Source organism: Phascolarctos cinereus, unplaced genomic scaffold (genome assembly GCF_003287225.1).
Source record: "Phascolarctos cinereus isolate Bilbo 61053 unplaced genomic scaffold, phaCin_HiC Scaffold_2;HRSCAF=192, whole genome shotgun sequence".
NCBI lineage: Eukaryota > Metazoa > Chordata > Mammalia > Diprotodontia > Phascolarctidae > Phascolarctos > Phascolarctos cinereus.
Window position 1 is genome coordinate 78,246,327 of NW_027555625.1, and position 13,563 is coordinate 78,259,889.

At 39.3% G+C, this 13,563-nt stretch overlaps 1 protein-coding gene and 1 long non-coding RNA gene across 4 annotated transcripts in view; both read left to right on the forward strand.

Annotated features, from left to right (window-relative positions):
* Positions 1-13,563, forward strand: part of WWOX (WW domain containing oxidoreductase) — a 1,215,541-nt gene that overhangs the window by 696,970 nt on the left and 505,008 nt on the right. The window lies entirely within an intron of this gene.
* LOC144455781 (uncharacterized) lies at positions 550-5,188 on the forward strand. 2 transcript variants are annotated; one of them, XR_013484544.1, is made up of 3 exons: positions 550-1,024; positions 3,395-3,566; positions 4,057-5,188. It is a non-coding gene; the product is annotated as an uncharacterized LOC144455781 (long non-coding RNA). The 2 variants fall into 2 exon arrangements; XR_013484543.1 differs by lacking the exon at positions 550-1,024 and having other exon boundaries at positions 2,395-3,566.

The following is a 13,563-nucleotide window of genomic DNA, read 5'->3' on the forward strand; positions in this document are numbered from 1 at the left end:
GACATACAGATATTTACATTCTATCACCATTCATTCATTTTTTCAACCTCTGTTAAACACATACAGGAAATAGGATTCATATTAGCCAGCCATGATATGTACCAGTTGACTTCTGAAGTCCCCTTCACCCATAAGTCTCCGTGATTTTGTGTGTAGACTAAGTTGTAGGAGAGATAGAAAGTTTAAATAATAATAATACTAGCTAGCATTTGTATGGTGCTTTAATGTTTACAGAGCACTTTACAAATATTATATTTTATCCTGTCAGTAACCCTGTGAGATAGTTATTTTATCATTTACACTTTACTTATGAAGAAACTAAGGCAGACAGAAGTGAAGTAACTTCCCCATAGTTGCACAGCTAGTAAATTTTTGAAACAGGATTTGAACTCAGGTCTTCCTGACTCCAGGTCCAAACTTCTATCCACTATGTCACCTAGCTGCCTCCGCTAAAAAGCTGTCTAAAGTAAAATATCTCTGCCCTCTTGAATTGTACAATCTACTCAGGGGATATTACATACAACATCTACACAGTGGGGATTGCCATTTTACGGGCACAGGTGAAATGGAAATTGGAAATTCCCCTTTAAATTAATAAGATCACTCAAATAAATAGGTTCAGTTCAAATCTCGGTCATGACCGTTCCATATCTCCTGAGTGTTCTTGGCCTAGCATTCCAGGAACTAGCCATTCCTAGGTCACGTTGACATGGAGGGTCGGCTCCTCTCCTTGTGAGACGTGATGTTATTAAAAAACAAAATACCAAGCCTCAGGCGGATGGGAGCGTGGCTAAGGTCAGATGTGTATTGGACAAACCATGAATAGCGCAAGCATCAAAAAGGGGTTCTTGGCCCCAAGCCTTCTTTGTTTAGAACAATATAAAAACACTGCGTCCTGTAAGCCCGCTGAGCCTCACCCGTGGGAAGGACGCTTCGCCCGGGAAAATCTTTACACAATTCAAGTTTGTACTGGCTGCAACGGGGCTCCCAGCCGTTGATTGACTTTGGAGGTTCCCTTGAATTGGTGATGTATTCTCTTCCATTACCGACTCTCTTGATCGGTGCTATATTATTGATTGTTCTTATTATTTATGCTTTCTATGCAAATTCAAACTATCTGTGCTTTGCTTCTTCTAAATAAATTATCTATTTCCTATTATTTTCTGGTGCATTGGAGAGTGTCATTTATAGGAGCGAATCCGAACCTCACTAAATCCTATTAATACAAAATTGGCGTCACGAACAGGATTCGCTGTATAAATGCCTTTCTTTAAGAGCCCCGGGCTCCGGTAGAGGTCCCCGGTTGGGAGGACCCTCCGTTTTCCTCGCTCGCAAAAACCTGGTCACAGTGTACAGGACCTAGTGAGGATTGGGGGTGTTGGGGGTTCTCGTTTGGGGTGCGACGGATGGGCCGGTTGCCAGCAGGGATAATGGGGGGATACGACCAGTACATCATTTCCCTCCCTTTTGGGTTGTTTGCAGCCAGACAGCCAAAGGCTGCAGCAGGACTCTGAAAAGTTGCCTTCATTCTCCCCCTCTCCCTCCCCAGGTAACAGCAGCTTCAAAGCAGTGCGTGGATGGGAGAGGGAAAGAGAGAAGAATACTTTATTACTTAGGTTATATGGTTGGTAGAGGGCAAGTTGGGAAGGATTGTTGAAGTGTTAGGTCAGAATTAGAAAGGAATGAGATATGTACAGGTTTTAAGGGGATTTTAAATCATTAGAAAGAAAGGCAAGGAAGTTTAAGCATGTAGGAGAGAGGAGTGTGTGTAGAAAATTTGAAGGGTGAGTAAAAGGAAAGTGCATGCTGTAATCGCCGCAGCAAATATGAATTGGGACCCTGATACTTGGGAAGGTGATATTTGGGATGAAGATGATGATAGGTGGGGGGAAGTGATAGAGGAGGAAATTTCCGGATGTTAGACGGGGAAGCTCGGCCGATAGATAGGAGAAAAGCCGAAAAGGAGGGAACTAACCCACCCCGGGTGACTGAAATCACGGAAGATTACTCCCAAAGAGAAATTACTGATTTGCTTAGTAGGTTTTCACAGCGATCAGGAGAGCCTGCAATCTCCTGGCTTGTAAGATTAAGTGATGGGGGAGCTGGAGGAGTGTGGCTAGACCCCAAGGATTGTCTAAAATTTTTGAGTTTGACCTCTATATTTTAATACAGGCAGAGAATAAAGAGGTGGTAGAGAAAAGATTAACTCAACGAACATATGAAGGAGAAGGGATGGGAGATTAATCCTGATAAAATTCAAGGTCCAGCTCAAAGTGTGAAGTTTTTAGGAATAATTTGGAATAAGGGTCATAGAGAAATCCTCCCCAAGGCCAAGCAAAAAATATTAGATTTTTCACCTCCTAGGGACAAAAGAAGCTCAAAAGTTCGTTGGGTTGTTTGGTTTCTGGAGAATCACATTCCTCATTTAGGTCAGATTTTGAAGCCATTGTATAAAGTTACCCGGAAAAAGTATGCATTTGAATGGGGGGAAACAGAATCGAAAGCCTTTGAGGAAGCCAAAATAGCTATTCAAACTGCCCTGGATCTTTGGCCTGTACAGCCAGGGCCGATGGAATTGCAAGTTACAGTTTTGCATGGATATGCTGATTGGAGTTTATGGCAAAAACAACAGGGCAGGAATGTTCCTTTAGGATTTTGGTCGCGGAAACTGCCACCTGCTGGCCAAAATTATACTCCTTTTGAACAACAATTATTGGCTGCATATTGGGCCCTGGTAGAGACAGAACATTTAACTTTAAACCATGAAGTTGTATTGAGGCCAGCCATACCCATTATGAGTTGGATTATGGGGACCCCCGCCTCACATAAAATAGGACATGCCCAAGAATCATCAATTATTAAATGGAAATGGTATTTGCAAAATAGAGTCAAGACAGGCAGATCGGGTATTTCCACCTTGCATGAAAAGGTATTAGAATTACCAAAACATTCAAATGATATTGATATACCACCAAAGTCTTATGATCAATCACCTGTTTCTTGGAATAATGGATATGATTCTCTAACCCCCGAGCAGAAGAAGCATGCTTGGTTTACTGATGGCTCGGCTAAATATATAGGATCTAAGCGATGTTGGAAAGCTGTAGCCTATAACCTTCATGCAATACTATTTTGGAAAGCTCTGGTGAAGGCCAGAGTAGCCAATGGGCCGAATTAGTGGCTGTCTATCAAGTAATTCAAAAGGAACAAGGTGGCCAATGTCATATATATATATATACTGATTCCTGGGCCGTAGCCAATGGCCTAGCAGTTTGGATGCCAATTTGGAAGAAACACGAATGGAAAATTAGAGACAAAGATGTGTGGGGAAAAGAATTATGGGAACAAATATGGGAATGGTGTCAATGTACTAATGTATCTGTATTTCATGTAGATGCCCATGTGAATCAAGATTCTGTGGAACGTGAGTATAATGCCCGTGCTGATGAATTATCCAAACTTCAAGGAAAAGCTTTAAAGGTCACCCCCAGAGAGGAAAATGAAACACAATTAGGAAAATGGGTCCATATCACCGCAGGACATCTTGGCGCTCTTGCATCTTACAGGTGGGCATTAGACAGAGGGATTAACATACCTCTGGATCTATTTAAGCAAATAGTACAAAACTGCATACAATGTCAATTATTTGCTCATCGGCCTGTGCCGAAGAAAATCACTGGAGAATTGGCTAGAGGGTCTTTACCTGCTCAAATTTGGCAAATAGACTATATTGGACCATTACCTGTTAGTCAGGGGTGTCAATATGCCTGCACTTGTGTGGACACCTACTCTGGGGTATTAGTTGCCTGCCCCTATAAACGGCTACCCAGAAAAACACTTGTAAAACCCTAGATATTATTTCTCTTTATTATGGGACCCCCCTACAAATACAGAGTGATAATGGTACTAAAGTTTGGATAAAGAAGCATCAATCTGATAGACCAAGGCCAGCTGAGCTCATAGCACAAGGAAACACTAATACTGCCATAGTAGTATACCCTGGTGATGATAAATGGTATCATGTCCCACTAACCCAAATGTTTTTACGATATTAAGTGTTTTACAGTGTTTGCCTGCTATACGCTAACTATGGCATGAACTCCAGGTATTCCAGTGGGGAATCCTCAGCAAGGACCGCGTACTGATTCCATCTACGCTGGTGAAAACAACACCCACATCATGAATTGGTCATACCCATTCAACGTAGAAGTTTGGGACGCCCCTCTATTTCCCCTAATGAGAATCAATTTAACTAGTTTTAATCTAACTGTTACTGCAGCAAACGGTACCAATATATCCTGTACCCTTACAAGTTGGCCACCTAGTCCATATTTTCCTAAAAGGTTAAGATCTGTAACATATAATTGGACACAAGTAAACTCCACCTACACTGTCTCACTATCACAAGCGGACGACAGAAAATATTTTTATTGTCGTAACACCTCCAATGGGCTGTATGAAGAATATCTAAACCAATTAGTATGGGTTGTACCTGTGACTCCGAAACCTCCTGGAATAATTCGTGTCCCTCGCTCATGTACTAACACCTCTATCTTGCAACACAAAATAGTGTTTCATTATAATGTAACTTTTCCCTCTTTAGAAAGTTGTGTCAGGAAAAAAAGAGCTTGGTATGATACATTACTTGGTGGTGCAGGAACTGGTTTGGGTATAGTTAATTCTATAGACCTTGAGACCTTGGCTAGCAGACTGCGCAGTGCTGGACAAGATGTTTCTCAAGCTTTGACTGTGAATGCCCAATGGTTACCCACAACGATCCTGCCACACCAAAATACATTACAATATCAAGGCCAATTTTTACAAGTCTTTAATAATAGCATCCTCGTTAATTTACACCTTATGAAAAACATTGTGTTTTATTTAATTGGACTAAATGTTCCTTGCAAAACTTATATACCCTCATACAGAAGGAAAATGCCCAAAGATTACTACAGGAAGGTAACTCTCACATATGGAACGATATACTTGACTTGTCAGATGTATGGAAAAAGCAAAAACCTGAGAATGCTAGATGCACTCCACTTTGGTGCGCTGGAACTATTATACTCTACCAAGTTAAAACTTGGACTGTTATGTGTCAATTTCATGTAATACCTTTTGTCTTACATAAATACTTTGCTTTACCTCATATCTATGGAAACTATATAGATTGGTATAATGTAACTCATACTCTGTCTGATTGTGTTGTAACTAATGGAGGGATTGTTTGTGGGATGATGACTCGGCAGATGGAACCCTGCCTTCTCTCACATTCATCCAATTTGTGTGATCTAACTTTATACCCAGTGAGTAACTTTTCTATGATATATGAAGTATCTACTCAATATGTTTGTATAGCTCTAATAATCACTCTGACCTTCTATCTGTAGATGTTACTACTGTCCATTTTCTGGTTGCTTATCCAATGTATCTTTCCTACGCTGGCAAGGAAATGATTTTTACTTTCCACCAGACACTAACCTAGTTAAAAATTTTGCTTGGGTACCCCAATCTTTGCCTCTACCTCATGTGTCTCTATCTCTATATCCCCTTATGAACATCTTGAATCAGTCGACTGAAATCAAAAAGTTATTAGAGTCCAACCAACGCGCGTTAAATGAACATCGAATACAGACTCTTATAGCCGCAGGAAGACTAGTCGAAGCTTCTCATTTAGTGATCTCAGATACTAATCATCATTGGTATGATTTTCTTTTTAAATCTCCTACTGCTACTATGTATTTTAATTCCTTAGCTACCCCCATACTACTACTTGCTTTGTTCTTTTTATGTCTTTGTATATGCAATTGTTATATGTATACCAAAATACGCACTATATACACTCATGTCACACCTTTGCCCCTCACCTATTATTCTCATGATCTTAAGGCCAAGTGAAATGGAAATTGGAAATTCCCCTTTAAATTAATAAGATCACTCAAATAAATAGGTTCAGTTCAAATCTCGGTCATGACCGTTCCATATCTCCTGAGTGTTCTTGGCCTAGCATTCCAGGAACTAGCCATTCCTAGGTCACGTTGACATGGAGGGTCGGCTCCTCTCCTTGTGAGACGTGATGTTATTAAAAAACAAAATACCAAGCCTCAGGCGGATGGGAGCGTGGCTAAGGTCAGATGTGTATTGGACAAACCATGAATAGCGCAAGCATCAAAAAGGGGTTCTTGGCCCCAAGCCTTCTTTGTTTAGAACAATATAAAAACACTGCGTCCTGTAAGCCCGCTGAGCCTCACCCGTGGGAAGGACGCTTCGCCCGGGAAAATCTTTACACAATTCAAGTTTGTACAGGCTGCAACGGGGCTCCCAGCCGTTGATTGACTTTGGAGGTTCCCTTGAATTGGTGATGTATTCTCTTCCATTACCGACTCTCTTGATCGGTGCTATATTATTGATTGTTCTTATTATTTATGCTTTCTATGCAAATTCAAACTATCTGTGCTTTACTTCTTCTAAATAAATTATCTATTTCCTATTATTTTCTGGTGCATTGGAGAGTGTCATTTATAGGAGCGAATCCGAACCTCACTAAATCCTATTAATACAACAGGTTTTTCGCTTTAGTAATATAGACCCCAAACCCTCTTTGTCATATATTGTCTCTTAAATTGTTGTGTCTAGAAAATTTGCTGTTGGCCTAACAGAAGTGTTAAGCCTGCCTCCGCATCTGGTTTATCTAGTTTTGTATCAGCAGACAAATAGTAGGTCAAGCCTTGGTAAGATCTTGGTAATTTCACTCAGCTGGCATAAATCTTAAGAATTTAGTCACCTTCACCCCACAATGGCAAAATACCTATAAATATAAAACAATAAGTAATATGTGCATCAGAGAGGTACAGAATACTCTCTGATGTTTGTGGGGAGGAAGGCCATGACTGATTGGAAGATTCAGAGAAAACTTTTTGGAAGAGGTGACATTTGATCTGAGCTTTAAAGAATGAGGAAGATATCCACAGGTAAAAATGGGCTGAGTTGCAGACTCAGGGAAGGGAGGGAAGAATGTATCAAAAATGTATTCGGTTGTACAACTTCTCAAGAATACAAACCATGTGGAGGGCTATAGAATTGTCCATTGTTTACTTGGTGTGAACTGGCAGGTTCATATGTACTAGTATAAATCCAGTCACTAGTCCAGCCTTCTCATTTCACAGAGACTTAGCGAGGTCATAGCAAGTAAAAGAGCCACGATTCAAAGTCACTTTGCATTGATATCAAGTCCAATTCCTTGCAGGAATTCCAGTCTTCTGACTTGTAGCCCAATGCACATCTTCCTACAATTCCACTGCTGTTACAGCTCTAAAATATAAGCCTACTTGACTTAGATTCCTAGATTAGAAGTGACTCAATGTAGGGAAGTACATGTAGCTCATAGAACTCAGGCCAAGTGTGTTTTTAAGGGAGCTTTCGTTCTAAATTTAAATTAAATAGCATACACAGAGGATATTTATAAGATGTGTTTACAGTAAAATTTTGATCAATACTGATGTGTTTATAAATGGCAGTGTGTGCACATGGTGCTATGAGATTGCCCTTAAGGACTCTCTTCTTTATGCTGATCAGTTCTCATCATCGAAATACTAACATAGGGATCAGGGGAACATTTATTTTTAACCTGTATGTAGATCCTCTTATTTTTTTCCATTGGTTTTTCAGGTATTACTTAGTGACACAATAGAGATGATTTAAACATATGTATGTTTAAACATATGTGTATATGTATATATAAGCATATATGAATAGTTGAATGAATGAATGAAATTTACTATTTCAATATTTGGTCATACTTTTTTTTTTGGTCATACTTTTAGACAGTAATTTTGGGAACCAATCTTACTGTTAGCTCTTCTCAAAATTTAAAATTTTTAATAAGTTTGTCATTTCTTTTTCTGGGGATCTTGGTGGACTGAAAGCTCAACTAGAGTCAATAGCATGATGGGACAGAACAACTGAGTCTTAGGTTCCATTAAGAGATTGACAGTAACCAAAGGAAGAGAATGAACAGTCCCACTCTGTCCTGTTCCATTCCTTCTCCTATTATGATAGGTGAAAATTATTTGCAAGCCACAGAGAGAAGGTGACATTTTGAAATTTGTCCAGAAGTAAATAAATAAACACAGGAAAAAGACAGAAAATAAAAAAAATAAGTATTTTTAGGCATTGCTGATAGACACAAATTGTCACTTTTGAGGAAATGACCAACACTTAGTAAAATGGCCAGCCCAAGGCAATGGGAAGCTTCACTCTGAGCCTGGTGAACACCATAAATATGAATCCCAGGTGAGGCTTGTGCTCACCTGTGGTACTCAAGGCACACCAGAGCTGACATGACCATGGTCCAGATGGTGTTCTAATGAAGAAAGGGAGGATGCAATCTCTATCAGATGAGAGAGGATTTGTCAAAGATTAATAGAATCCAATTGTAATGTCCATATCACACAAGGACATTCTCTGACAGGGCCCAATTACTTTCAACAAGCTGGGCCTGCTATCCAGACCCTATGAACCAGAATGGCCCTCAAATCTGTGTGCTTTCACTCAGACAGATAACCAGCCATTGCTCTCTGTGATCACTGCCTAACTTAAATGAGTTAATCTCGTTTTCCAGATGAATTGTTATTTTGTCTCCCGCAGGCTGTGATTACTGGATAAAAGTATTGTGTTAACCAGAAGGCTGGGGTCTCTTCACAGTGGATTCCACACGTAGATAACCAGCTAGATTTCCTTCTTTTTTTAATGGGAGAATGTGATGCATAGTAGGAAACTGTGAAATGACACATCGAGCCACTCATGTTTCAAAAGCATTATGTGTCTTCACAGAATGTCACAAGGCCAGTTCACCCTCCTGTTTCAAAATGTGGCACGCATGATACTGCCTGAATTTAGAACACTTTCATCAAAAGAAGTGAATGGAAAAGCTGCTGAATTTTCAACTGACACTCTTTTTTTCCTCCTCGTACAGTTTGCTCCTTAAATTCACCAGTCAACCAGCAAACGTTTATTCCAGGCTTGTTTTATGCTTGCTCTGTTCAAGATAAGAGATACAAAGAAGGTATATAAAGACATAATCTTTAGCCTCAAAGCTATTTACTTTGTAGTGGAATCCTGGAGGGGACATAGAGTCGAAAGCTGGAAGGGACTTCAACAGTCATCTAGTTGATGGCAGATCTCTAATTATGAAGAAATCCGTTGGATGAAGGGGTGATTAGACTGATTCATTAATAACCCTTCTTTAGGTCAATTCATTTAACCAGTTCTACATATATCTAGATCTACTGTCAGTCATTTAGCTCACATCATTCCATCTTCTCTGTGTATCCTGTGTTTTTGGAATTTTTGTAATCTGCCATTTTGAATCATAATAGTTAGCATTTAAATAACATCTCACAAATTATTTTCAACAACCCTTTCAGGGAAAGAATATATATTGTTGTTATCATTAAGATCTCTACACCTTAGGCAAAAGCTCTTGACAAGTTGCCATGAACCCCAGAATTAGAAATTATTCATCCTACCTGATGTTGAGCCATTTTACACTGTTAGTTAGGTCTTTGGAGGCAGATCCAGAGCCTATCACTGGACCCCTACTCAAAACTTTCCCAGTTTGGCAGTACCTGCAGATTATCGGCATAACCATTAAAAACCCATGGAAGATTGCTTCCACCTGAAAATAGGAAAATAATGGATTTGGAATTGTGTGTGTGTGTGTGTGTGTGTGTGTGTGTGTGTGTGTGTGTGTGTGTGTGTAGCACCTGCTCTCTGTGTGAATAAAGAGGAATCATAGAATTTAAATCTGAAAAAAACCTTTGAAATAACTAATTCAGGGGTAGGTAACCTGTGACCTCTAGGGCCCTTAAAAAGTTTGGATTCAGTCAAAGGGCCACATTTGAGAAGTTAGTGGGACACATGTGGCCTCGAGGCCACAGGTCCCCAACCCTGCTCTAATTCAGCACCCTTTATTTTTGAGGAAATTGTGCTTAGTCATGTGCATTCTGAAAGGGGAAGCCCCCACAATCCTCAGATAAGTAAGCACCATCTATATTCCTTATCAAAATGATCTATCTCCAGTGAATATCCAATGAGTCTGGTTAGCACTCCATTGTCTCAGCTAATGAGGTGAACTTTGACACATATGAAATGGCAAGCAGTTTGAAAATATATATGTATATATTTACTCTCCTGTACCGCTGCCTACGAAAATCTGATAAAGTTAAACTTTAAAATGACAGAAGAAATGGGACAAGAGAAGGCAATAGCAAGAAAACCAGTTCTTAGGACCCAAGTAAGAAAAGTGGAGGTAACTGGATAGCCAACTCATTTGTAAATTAAAGATTTGTTTTCTGGAATACACACACATACACATACACACATAGATTTCAAAGCCTGAAGAAAAGGCATAGAGGTGAAAGTGAACACACAATGATAAATTAGAAGATTGGATGGTTTTGTATGTATAGGTATTGGTATGTTTATAAATAAATAAATATATATATATACATATATATATACATATATGTATATATACACACAAAGATATATATGTATGTATATGTTACATAAATAACACCATCTCTACCCCACCCTCACACATTGGGTACAAACTGCAGTATATTGTGTGTTTTGTTTTGGTTTGGTTTGTTTTAGGAGCCATGCTTGTGCCCAAATGGTTTCATGCCCTCTAGGATTTAGTCCCTGTTTCATCACTTGTCTGTGCTGTGACTGTGGCCAAGTCATTTTCTCCCTTTTGCCCTCAATTTCTTTATGTGTAAAATGGTACAATATTTGTATCTCCCCTTCTATAATATTGTGAGTTCTTTATTCGTTTCCTTTCCTTCTCTGCCATCAAGCTCATTGTTCTGCACATAGTGGGTGCTTAATGAATATTTTTTAATGGAAGAATGTTGTGAGAATCAAGTGAGATATAGATCTAAAGGGCTGTATTACTGCAAAGTGCTATGTAAGTGTACCTTAGTATTATTCTTTTTTATTATTCTTAGAGTTACTGGCCTTTGTAATTACATCTCACATTCTTCCTGCTTCTATGTTCTTTTTTCCATTTATAGTTATTTTGATAAAAAATGTCACCAAGGGCAATTCCACATCAGTGAAGATTCACTGGAGCTTCACTGTGAATGGGGTGGGTTATTACTCACTAATAGAACCATTTCAAGATAAAGTTGAAATCATTATGAATCAAGTATGGTTGTTCCTAGGTTTAATTTACTGTTAGACTGTTAATTATGTTTGCGTCAATGCAGCTGTGGTTGTTAAAAGTACAGAATTCAAAGGTGAATTCCATGAGAAGAGCTAGGCTTTCAGTGGTATATTCTGTAAGATAGCTCACACATTTATTAACAGTAGAAAAAAAGTGTTTTTTCAAATGTTGGTTATCATAAGGGGTATCTAATTCATGTGACCCAAATCTCTGATCCCTTAACAAAACTCCAAAGGGGTTTCCTGTGGTTCTTAATATAAGACGGAAATATGATATGGCAGCTTTAAAAAAAATTGATGACACTGTAAGCATGGTGTCCAAAATACAGGAGTTAAGAGCCCTGCTGCCTTATGCCCATCTCAAATCTGATCTTGAGTATTATGTTCAGTTCTGGGCATCATATTTTAGGAAGCACATTAATTATCCTGGAGCACCTCCAAAGGAAGGCAACAACTAGGATGGTGAAAAGCCAAGAAGCCAGGGTCTGGTAAGATCATTTGAAAGGAATCTCTAGCCTGGATGAAGGGATGACCTAGAAGTCATCAATGGAGGCTTTCAAATAGAGGTGGGCTAATCACTTTCCAGAAATACAGTAAAGGAACTTCTTAACCAGGTATGATCTGTCCTGGATGACCTCTGAAGCCTCTTCCTACAGTGGGTTCTTATACTTCAGCATATACACCTTGCCCTGATATCTCAGCTTTGTGTTTCTCTCCAATCAGTGGTATTCATATTTGGCACAGGGTATATGTGATGGCACCCAGTAAAATTTGCTTCATGAGAAGGACTAGGGAAGAGAAAAAAAAATCATTCAATTACATCTTTTAGAGTCATAATACAATTTACATTGGAAACATGGCTGATAATACACTGCATAGTCAGTAGTCTCATATGCTAGTCAAATGAGTATGAGTATGCAAATTTCCACAATGACTCCTGGAAATGTACCTGGATGGAGTCCTCAGAACAGTTATCATTAGATATAGGGAAAGGGCTAAATTAAAGCATGGCATTAAAGGCATTGTTATATAGTGTAAAAAGAGCACAGCTCAAGTCAAGAACCATAGCTCTGATACTTATCAGCTAAGGGTTTAGGGGAAGGTAATTTCAGCTCTCTGACGTTCTTTGTAAAATGGATATGATGATACCTCTACCACCTCTCTCACAGGGTGTGAAGAAAGTGGTGTATAAACCCTATAGGGTTAGGTATAGGGTCTGAACCTCTGATTTCCTTGGTATAGGGAACTCTCAAATGAATATCTCTATCTACTAATGTAGGTCAGCACCGTTTCTCTGACTTTGGGCCTTAGAGACTGAGAACCTACATGACTTATCAAGATCGCAGAGGCAGTGTGTGTTAGAGGTGGGGCTGGAACCCAGATCTTCCTGAGGCCATTCCTTTACCCACTAGTCTGCCTCTCTATCTCTACAGAAATGGGGGTTGTTGCTAAATTGTTATTTTCAGTTGCAAACCAGGAAGGAAATTTCAGCTATTTTTCATTAATAATGAAATGCTGCTGGTGGCAGATAAAAATGCCATTCTCTTATAATTGCTGATATGTATATAGTGCCTTAATGCTTACAAAACATTTTACAGATGTGATTTCCTTCGATCTTCATAACAACCCTGGAACTTAGCAATTACGGCTTCAGGGAAATGAAGGTCTTGCCTCCAGACTCTCACCAATATCAGAAACAGGATCTAAAGGCAGATCTCTCCAGACTTTAAGTTCAGATTTCTTTCTTTTTGGTGTTGCTTTGTCAGTTAGTCCTGTCCAACTCTCTGTGATACCATTGGGGGAGTTTCTTGGTAAAGATAATGGAGTGGTTTGCCATTTCCTCCTCTAGCTCATTTTACAAATGAGAAAACTGAGGCAGAGTTAAGTAACTTGCCCAGGGTTACACAGTAAGTGTCTGAGGCCAGATTTGAACTCAAATCCTCCTGACTCCAAAGTAGGCACTCTATCCTACCACCTATCCCCACCTCGCTACCCCATATTTTAATCTACTACATCGTATGTCTTATATACGTGGACTCTTTCCCCCCTGCATTCGAATCTAAGGCTCTTGAGAACAGGAACTACATTTTTTTCCCTTTTCTGTAACCTTAGCAAAGAGTACATTACCTGGCACATAGTAAGCATTTAATAAATACTGATTGATTGGCTGAGCCACCATGTAATTGAATCCATTTTCTAGCAAAACTCTTTATATCATGGGTCATCAAATTTCCTGGATGTCAGTTGTTTTTTTTTTTTTAAATTCCTGTAAGGACATTGTAGATTATAGAATATTGAAGCTGCAAAAAAAGCTTCAGATTTGTCTAATTCATCCTG